The sequence below is a fragment of the Culex pipiens genome, chromosome 3 (genome assembly GCF_016801865.2).
Source record: "Culex pipiens pallens isolate TS chromosome 3, TS_CPP_V2, whole genome shotgun sequence".
NCBI lineage: Eukaryota > Metazoa > Arthropoda > Insecta > Diptera > Culicidae > Culex > Culex pipiens.
Window position 1 is genome coordinate 147,048,227 of NC_068939.1, and position 8,268 is coordinate 147,056,494.

The following is an 8,268-nucleotide window of genomic DNA, read 5'->3' on the forward strand; positions in this document are numbered from 1 at the left end:
GTTTTCATAGAAAAAATCAAGCTTCCCTGCACCGTGCGGTACACGCGGTTCACTTGTCCCTCGGGTTTGCTTTGCGCCTGCTTTGTTCGGTTTACACCCGTACCCGACTCTCTCGAGCCGAGGGTATTTTGGTTCAACGTACCAGCGCACCACGACACTCTCGGTTCGTCGCCTTGGTTGTGTGTCTGGCACTCACCCGAGGCATGAACCCAGCGTATAAACCAAGGTGCTTCACTCGGCACGAGCCGAGGTACGTGCCGTGGTACGCGCTGGCGGTACAAACCGGTTTCAATACCACGGCGCGTACCACGGCACGCTGGGTTCTTGCCTCGGGTGAGTGCCAGACACACAACCGAGGCGACGAGCCGAGATTGTCGTGGTGCGCTGGTACGATGAACCAAAATACCAACACACAATGGGTTCAGGCTCGTGCCGAAGCTAGAAAACCAAACCCGCGGTGTGCGTTGGCACTGGCGCATGGGAAGCTTGGAAAAAATCGTCAGTTTTTCATTTTTGTATTGACAAAGAACTTTGTCCTAAGGGCACTGTCTATGGGTGTCAATCCAAAATTTCGCGAAGCGAAAGTGTAACGATTTATTTAATTGTTCAAACGCTTATATTTTCATTTCATATTCCGAACCATACTTGTTTTGGTAATATTTTCGTGTGTTTCGTGTTTTCGTGCAATTTATTTCCACAGAGATGCCAATAATTGAAAACATTAAATAAGAATTAATTATTCAGGATTAAATAAATTGGAAAAGAATTTAAAAAAACCAAATAAAAATAGAATAATTTTTCAGAGTTTTGTACAAAGTTCTTTAACATATTGGTCATGTAGAGACATAACCACCTGCACCTTTATTTCAAAAAGGCAAAATTTAAAAACCGGGATTCGTCATGCAAATTTCAGCCAATTCGGTCCATCCCATCTCGAGATATCGTGGCACCCGTAAATCAACTCGGTGTTTCGAGAAAAACACCCAGAAATTTTGACAGTTCGCTTTTTGCATGGCAAAATTTTTAGCTAAAAACATTTCTTACTCAGTATAATAATGGAATATCTTCATGAAACTTTCAGGAGTGATAGAAAATCATCTTTTTGTGTATTTTATAAATTTTCTGTTAGATGATTTTTTTTTATTTTCTTCATGTATGTAACACCTTAACTAGTGCGTCCATTTCAAAAATTTCCTGGAAATTACAGGGTTTTTTTTCCTAAACAAGGAATTCCCGAAATTGAAAAAAAATCAATTTTCGGTCTGGAAACTCCGATTTAGTTGTAGAAATAGATGAAAGTTGAATACTTAGTAATTGATAAGAATTTTAAAGCATTAGAAAATTTGTATACGGCACATTTCAACATTTATTTGGCTTACAAGGAAAAATTATTAAAAATTATATTTACGAATTTGCAAAATGCCTAGCGCATTATTATTTTCCATAAACTTTTATTTTTGCCTTCCTCACTGAGGTAAGGCTATAATCCTGCTCTAAAAATGAACTTTGCAAAAAAACGTCGTAGACCCACCTTCATGTATACATATCGACTCAGAATCGAAAACTGAACAAATGTCTGTGTGTATGTGTGTGTATGTGTGTGTGTATGTGTATGTGTGTGTGTATGTATGTATGTGACCAACAAACTAGCTCATGTTTCTTGGCACTGGCTGAACCGATTTGACCCGAACCTGTTGCATTCGACTAGGTTAAGGGTCCCATAGATTAAGTTTTATACAGATTGAAGTTTCGATAAGTAGTTCAAAAGTTATGTATAAAAATGTGTTTTCACATATATCCGGATCTCACTTAAATGTATGTAAACTATGTCCGGGTCCATCATCCGACCCATCGTTGGTTAGGTTATCAGAAGACCTTTCCAACGAGCCTAAAACATTGAAGATCTGGCAACCCTGTCTCGAGATATGCCCACTTAAGTGATATTGATGTACTTTTTGGAAGCCGGATCTCACTTAAATGTATGTAAACTATGTCCGGATCCACCATCCGACCCAACGTTGGTTAGGTTATCAAAAAACCTTTCCAACGAGTCCAAAACATTGAAGATCTGGCAACCCTGTCTCGAGATATGGCCACTTAAGTGATATTTATGTACTTTTTGGATGCCGGATCTCACTTAAATGTATGTAAACTACGTCCGGATCCACTATCCAACCCATCGTTGGTTAGGTTATCAGAAGATTTTTCCAAAGAGCCTAAAACATTGAAGATCTGGCAACCCTGTCTCGAGATATGTCCACTTAAGTGATATTTATGTACTTTTTTATTCCGGATCTTAAAAATAGATGAAATTTTTGTACAATTCCATCATATCAGTCATTGTTGGTAATAAGTAAGGAAGGCTCCAACCACATAGGTGGATTAAGTTAGTTTTTAATATATTTATTCGTTTAAAGATGATTTGGAAAAAAACCATGATCAATTATTTTTCTTCAAACATGGGCATCTGGAGCAAATCAGGACAACAGTTACGAATGAATACAATTCAAGCCATTTTTTTGTATAATGTTCTGATATTTTTTACTGAATTGAAAAATTAGTTCACTGATTTTCAAATTAATTGCTCTTATATATCCTGTACCTATTCAGACCACAGTCCCGATTTCTCCCAATTGGCGGTAGTGACTTCAAGATGATTTGTAAAATATGTTTTGTAGAAAACATTAAATTTTCTAAAATATTACATTGGATGGTATCATTTTATTTGTTTTTGTTAGTCAAAAATTATGATTCATATAAAATCTGAAGCACAACTGTTGTTTTTATTTAGATTGAAGCTAATTTTAAGCAAGAAAAACATAACACATTTTATGAAAATGTAGATTTTATGACAGCTTCGAAAATTTTCGTGGAATTCGCGAGATTAAAAAAATCCCGTTTCCCGGGAAATTCAAAACCCGGGAAAGTTGATCGCCCTAAGTTTAACCATGTGATCTGTTTTCTTAATAATCGATTAATCTATTACAAGGGCACATTTTGGTACTTGTTATTTTGCCAAGTAAAGGGATAGAAATCCAGTAAGCTAATCCGGTAACTCTTTGTTGCCGAATTTGAAAATGTTTTCAAAATAGTTTCAAAATCAAGTTTGAACAAAACTTTTGCCGATTTTGAAAACGTTTACTCATAATAAAACTCTGTTTACAAATTCGACAGCGCAGAGTTATCGGGTTAGCTTACAGGATTTTCATCCGTGTAATAACAAAATATGGTATTTCCGTGTTATTAACTCCTGCTCGGAAAAGACACAGGTTTTCGAATGTTTGGATGCCTATTTTAGAATTGTGACGATTTCATTTTAATTAATCTTTTGAGTTAATGAGTCTATTGACTTTATTAAAATGAGTTTGTTCTTAAGTTGATTGTAGTAGTCCGTAAAAATGTTTAATTGTGATGTATTGTTAGAGGCTATTGCTCTGTTGAGTTTAAAGTATGACGAATCTATTTTTTAAGCACAATTTAAACAATTCCCACTAAAAATTGAGAACCTTCGCGTTGAAACCCTTCAGCCAACATAAAATACTGTCAGCAGAATTTTCTCCCGCACCTGAGTGGCATGCTGCCACTTCATCAAAGTGCTGCCAGAAACATTCCACCCAGGATGTGTGTGTTTTCACCGGAAATTGAAGTCATTTTTCGGAGTCACCACCATCAGGAGCCGAAAATGTTGCCACGGTAGTTGGCGGAAAACGTCTCTTGTTCAATCCGCCCGTATCAATTCACCCTTTTCTGCTTTCAATTTACTTTAAACAAACACAGACAAAGTGTGTCGCTTCTTGAAGATTGTATCTTGGTGAGGAGTCCTCTCACTTGCTTCGCTGTGTGCCTTTCATCGTCGAGTTACGCATCCTTTTCGAGCTCCAGCACTTTCGAATCTTTAGAGTCCTTAGTTTCTGGTTGAAAATGGGGTGAGTTTTGGTTTTTTTTCCATTTTCCCAAAATTTTAAAACAAAGTGAAATAGAGGATTAAAAATATTTTAATTTGGTAGTTTTTGAATAAATTCAAATTTCCAAATTTCAAACAATGTTCTTAACAATTTCTATTATAAAAAGTCACGAACATCGTTACTTAAATAATTTCCCGTGCTTAGAACGAAAAAAAAAACGACCTCCTTTTTCCAGAAAAAGTCTGAAGCTGGCGAACGGTGGCTTCCCGTAGCCATTCTTTCTGGGAAAACCGGTAACGCAACAGCTATTTCAGTAACGTTTGAAAAATGCAGCGAGAAGAACGAACAAAAAAATAGGTAAACACCGGCAGGAGGAAATAAGATGCCTCGAACGAGCGGGGTTCTTATCGTTTGCCGAAAATCTCGGCAAACAGCGTGTGAGGACGCCGTAGGGCGATGTCTGCTTCTGGGAGATAATCTTAAAGTTGAGGTTGAAAACGGAAGAAAGTGTGGTGGAAATGTTTGTTTTTCTTAGAATTTTTCTAATAAAAGAACAAAACAATCTAAAGTAAGAAGTAAGAAGTAAGAAGTAAGAAGTAAGAAGTAAGAAGTAAGAAGTAAGAAGTAAGAAGTAAGAAGTAAGAAGTAAGAAGTAAGAAGTAAGAAGTAAGAAGTAAGAAGTAAGAAGTAAGAAGTAAGAAGTAAGAAGTAAGAAGTAAGAAGTAAGAAGTAAGAAGTAAGAAGTAAGAAGTAAGAAGTAAGAAGTAAGAAGTAAGAAGTAAGAAGTAAGAAGTAAGAAGTAAGAAGTAAGAAGTAAGAAGTAAGAAGTAAGAAGTAAGAAGTAAGAAGTAAGAAGTAAGAAGTAAGAAGTAAGAAGTAAGAAGTAAGAAGTAAGAAGTAAGAAGTAAGAAGTAAGAAGTAAGTAAAAGATTTTTTTCAAGAAAAAGTGTCGATAATCAGCAAACAAAATGTTTCAAGTGACCATTCGCAAGTTCAGTTGTGACCCAAAACAAAGCTGTTTGTTAAACAAATCACCCTAGCTTAAGGTCAACCTCAATTTTGGCACGATCTTCCAACCTGCCGGTACGGTTATGCGGGGGTGTATATTTTTAGCAAATATTTCGTGGAAAATGATTTGTGCCACAAAACCGCCACCATCATCATCGTCGGAACCAGCCCACCTAAGCCTAGAGAAATTTCATCAGACAGGAAAGGCTAAACGAGAGAAGAAAAATTCAATTCTCCTGTTTGTACCGACAAAATATACACAGGCACACAGTAAGATGGGGGAAAAAAACGTCATCAAAGTTTAGCCGGCTTTAAAAAAGGGGCCCATTTCGCTCACACCGGAGACAGTGTTTGAGATTTTGGGTTTGGGAATGTTTGGACAGATTTGCGAAAGGCAAGGATTAGCTTTAAATGGGGCCTCTAAGTGTGAGGGAGGGATAAACATTTGGTCGTGGCAGGAATTTTGCTGTAATATTCGGGTCTTAAGCTCTGTACAAAAGCAGGTGCTGAGGACAGATTTGGGTCATCGTTTAGAATTCTTTGTGAAGTTCATAAAAAACTATGGAAAATTGAAATATCTGGAATGCATCTTTTTATTTCCCTTTATTTAATTTTTATTACAGTTAGTTGTCAAATTGTCAAATTGTCAAATTGTCAAATAGTCAAATAGTCAAATAGTCAAATAGTCAAATTGTCAAATTGTCAAATTGTCAAATTGTCAAATTGTCAAATTGTTCATTTGTTCATTTGTTCATTTGTTCATTTGTTCATTTGTTCATTTGTTCATTTGTTCATTTGTTCATTTGTTCATTTGTTCATTTGTTCATTTGTTCATTTGTTCATTTGTTCATTTGTTCATTTGTTCATTTGTTCATTTGTTCATTTGTTCATTTGTTCATTTGTTCATTTGTTCATTTGTTCATTTGTTCATTTGTTCATTTGTTCATTTGTTCATTTGTTCATTTGTTCATTTGTTCATTTGTTCATTTGTTCATTTGTTCATTTGTTCATTTGTTCAGTAGATATTTCTTTTTTTCACTTCTGTTTAATTAGATTGTTTGCAGAAAATTTAAAGACTGTTTTAAAACAGTTTGCCTAAATACCATTGCTTCATTTCAAAGTCCAACGGCATAACCTCAAAAAATCGTTTTCGCAAGCGTTGCATGAAATTCATTTCAGCTTCCCGAGAGCTGGGCACACACATACATTGCTCTATGTATTTAAAACACGACTGCTCTACCAGTAGAAAGCTTGCCGAAATTTCGTTCGTACAACAAACATACGCCCCAGGATTTTGTTTGGGATTAAGGGAATGGAGGTATTTGTATGAACTTTAATTTATTTTGAAGAGTCAAAATAATGATTTTGAAAGAAAAAATGAAGTTTTAACCTAATATTTTTTTTCTTCTTGAAAAACCACTCTCCCCTAAAACACACACACATACATACCGTGCAGTACGATTCACGTGCAAATCAAATACCGTCGGAATAAATGTTGGCAAATAAGCTTCCCGGAGCTAATTTCATGCTATTTACGTTTTCTCATAAATACACATCTATTCAATATTTATCATTCTAAATCCTACTCCCCCCCACCCCATTCAAAATGTTGTTCCCAATTCTAACTTCTAGCTCGATTCGTCCTTGGCCTCCAGTCTGGGCATTTCCTTTTTGCGTTTTCAACTTTTCCATCTCTCCGGAGACAGAGAGATAGCATAGCAAAGAAAGGAGGCCCAGCCAGAAGATTGGACCTGTTTTGGAAAATTTGGGAAATTTTCACCATCATTCAACATGGCAGCCGGGAAGAAAGCACAAACAAGTATACGTAACCAGCAAATAGAGAAGCACATTCGGGGCTGTTTTTTTGCCGCAAGCAACGAGTTGGTACTCTACAGGCAGTGGGAAAAGCGGTGGGTGGTGTTTGGGAGGAGACTAGTGGATTTTATCGGGATGGAAGAAACGGGATGGCTTTGTGCGTCACGCATGCCGGATCGTGGCAACAACAATTCCAGCTCAGGTTTTCCACCTGGGAAATAAAGTGTTGTGGTGCTGGTGGCTTTCAAACTTGCTGGATATTCGATGGATCAAGTGTGTAGATTAAATCTAAAACTACATGGCTATTCTTTTGAGGGGTTCAAACATAATTTCCCCAACTTTAAGAGTGTCTAGCATGTTCAAGTTGCTCTAAAAATAAGGTTGACAAGTTGAAATTAAAAAAAAAACACGGGATGCAAAAACTTAAGTTAAAAAAATTAACTAAATTAACTCAAGTTGCACAAGTGTTACTTAAATTGATTTAAATTTAAGTTAAAAAAATTAAGCAAAAAAAATCAAGATTGAAAACATAACATAAAAAAATTAACATTTCTTAGTTAAAAAAAACTCAAAATGCAAAAACAATTAATAAACAAATAAAACAGAATTCTCACTAGAAACAGAATACACCCCTTTCATTTGAAAAAAAATGTTCAAAAAAACATAATAAATAAAATTTCACTTTAAATTTACTTAAAAACAGATTAAAATGCATTTTCGTTCGTTTGATTTTTTTTTTAGTTTTTAAAAATGTTGTTAAAATTTCAATAAAATAAATATTAAATGAGTGATAAAAATACACTTTAATAGTGTAAACGCATTTAAGCAACTCTCTACCAAAACCGGAAATGGATATTATTTGTATTTTTGATTTGGCTCAAACTTTGTGGGGGTCTGTCTGTGTGGATCAATCGGACCGCGCACTGGACTCACAATCCAGAGGTCTCCGGCTCGAATCTCGGGGCGGACGCAAAAAATTCTAAGTGTAAATATAGGTATTCGGTGCCCTCTCACCGTGCCCATACCTTCACACTTAGGAGACCCGGGAGGCGGAGTCTTGTCGCAACCGCAAGGTTTAAGAGGGCCACATTATAAGGTGTTACGTCGATTCCGTTTGTGGGGGTCTCCCCTATGACCAAAGAAGCTATTTTGTGTCATTGGTTCACCCATACAAGTCTCCAAACAATTTTGGCTGCTGTCCATACAAAAATGGTATGTAAATATTCAAATAGCTGTAACTTTTGAGTGAATTTTCTGATCAATTTGGTGTCTTCGGCAAAGTAGTTGGAATTTGTGAGATCTATTGAGGAAAAATAAGTACACGATAAAAATTGCTGATTTTTAGATTAAAATTTTTTTCACAAAAACAAGTATTTTTTTATTTTCGAGATTTTTTGATATGTTTTAGGGGATAAAAACCCGAGAAATAGAGAAACATGGTCAAAAATTGTGAGTAATGATTTTTTTTAAAAAATAGTGTTTTTTTGATAAAATCTAAATTTAATGTAAAAGCAAATTTGACAAAAAAATTTAATGTAGA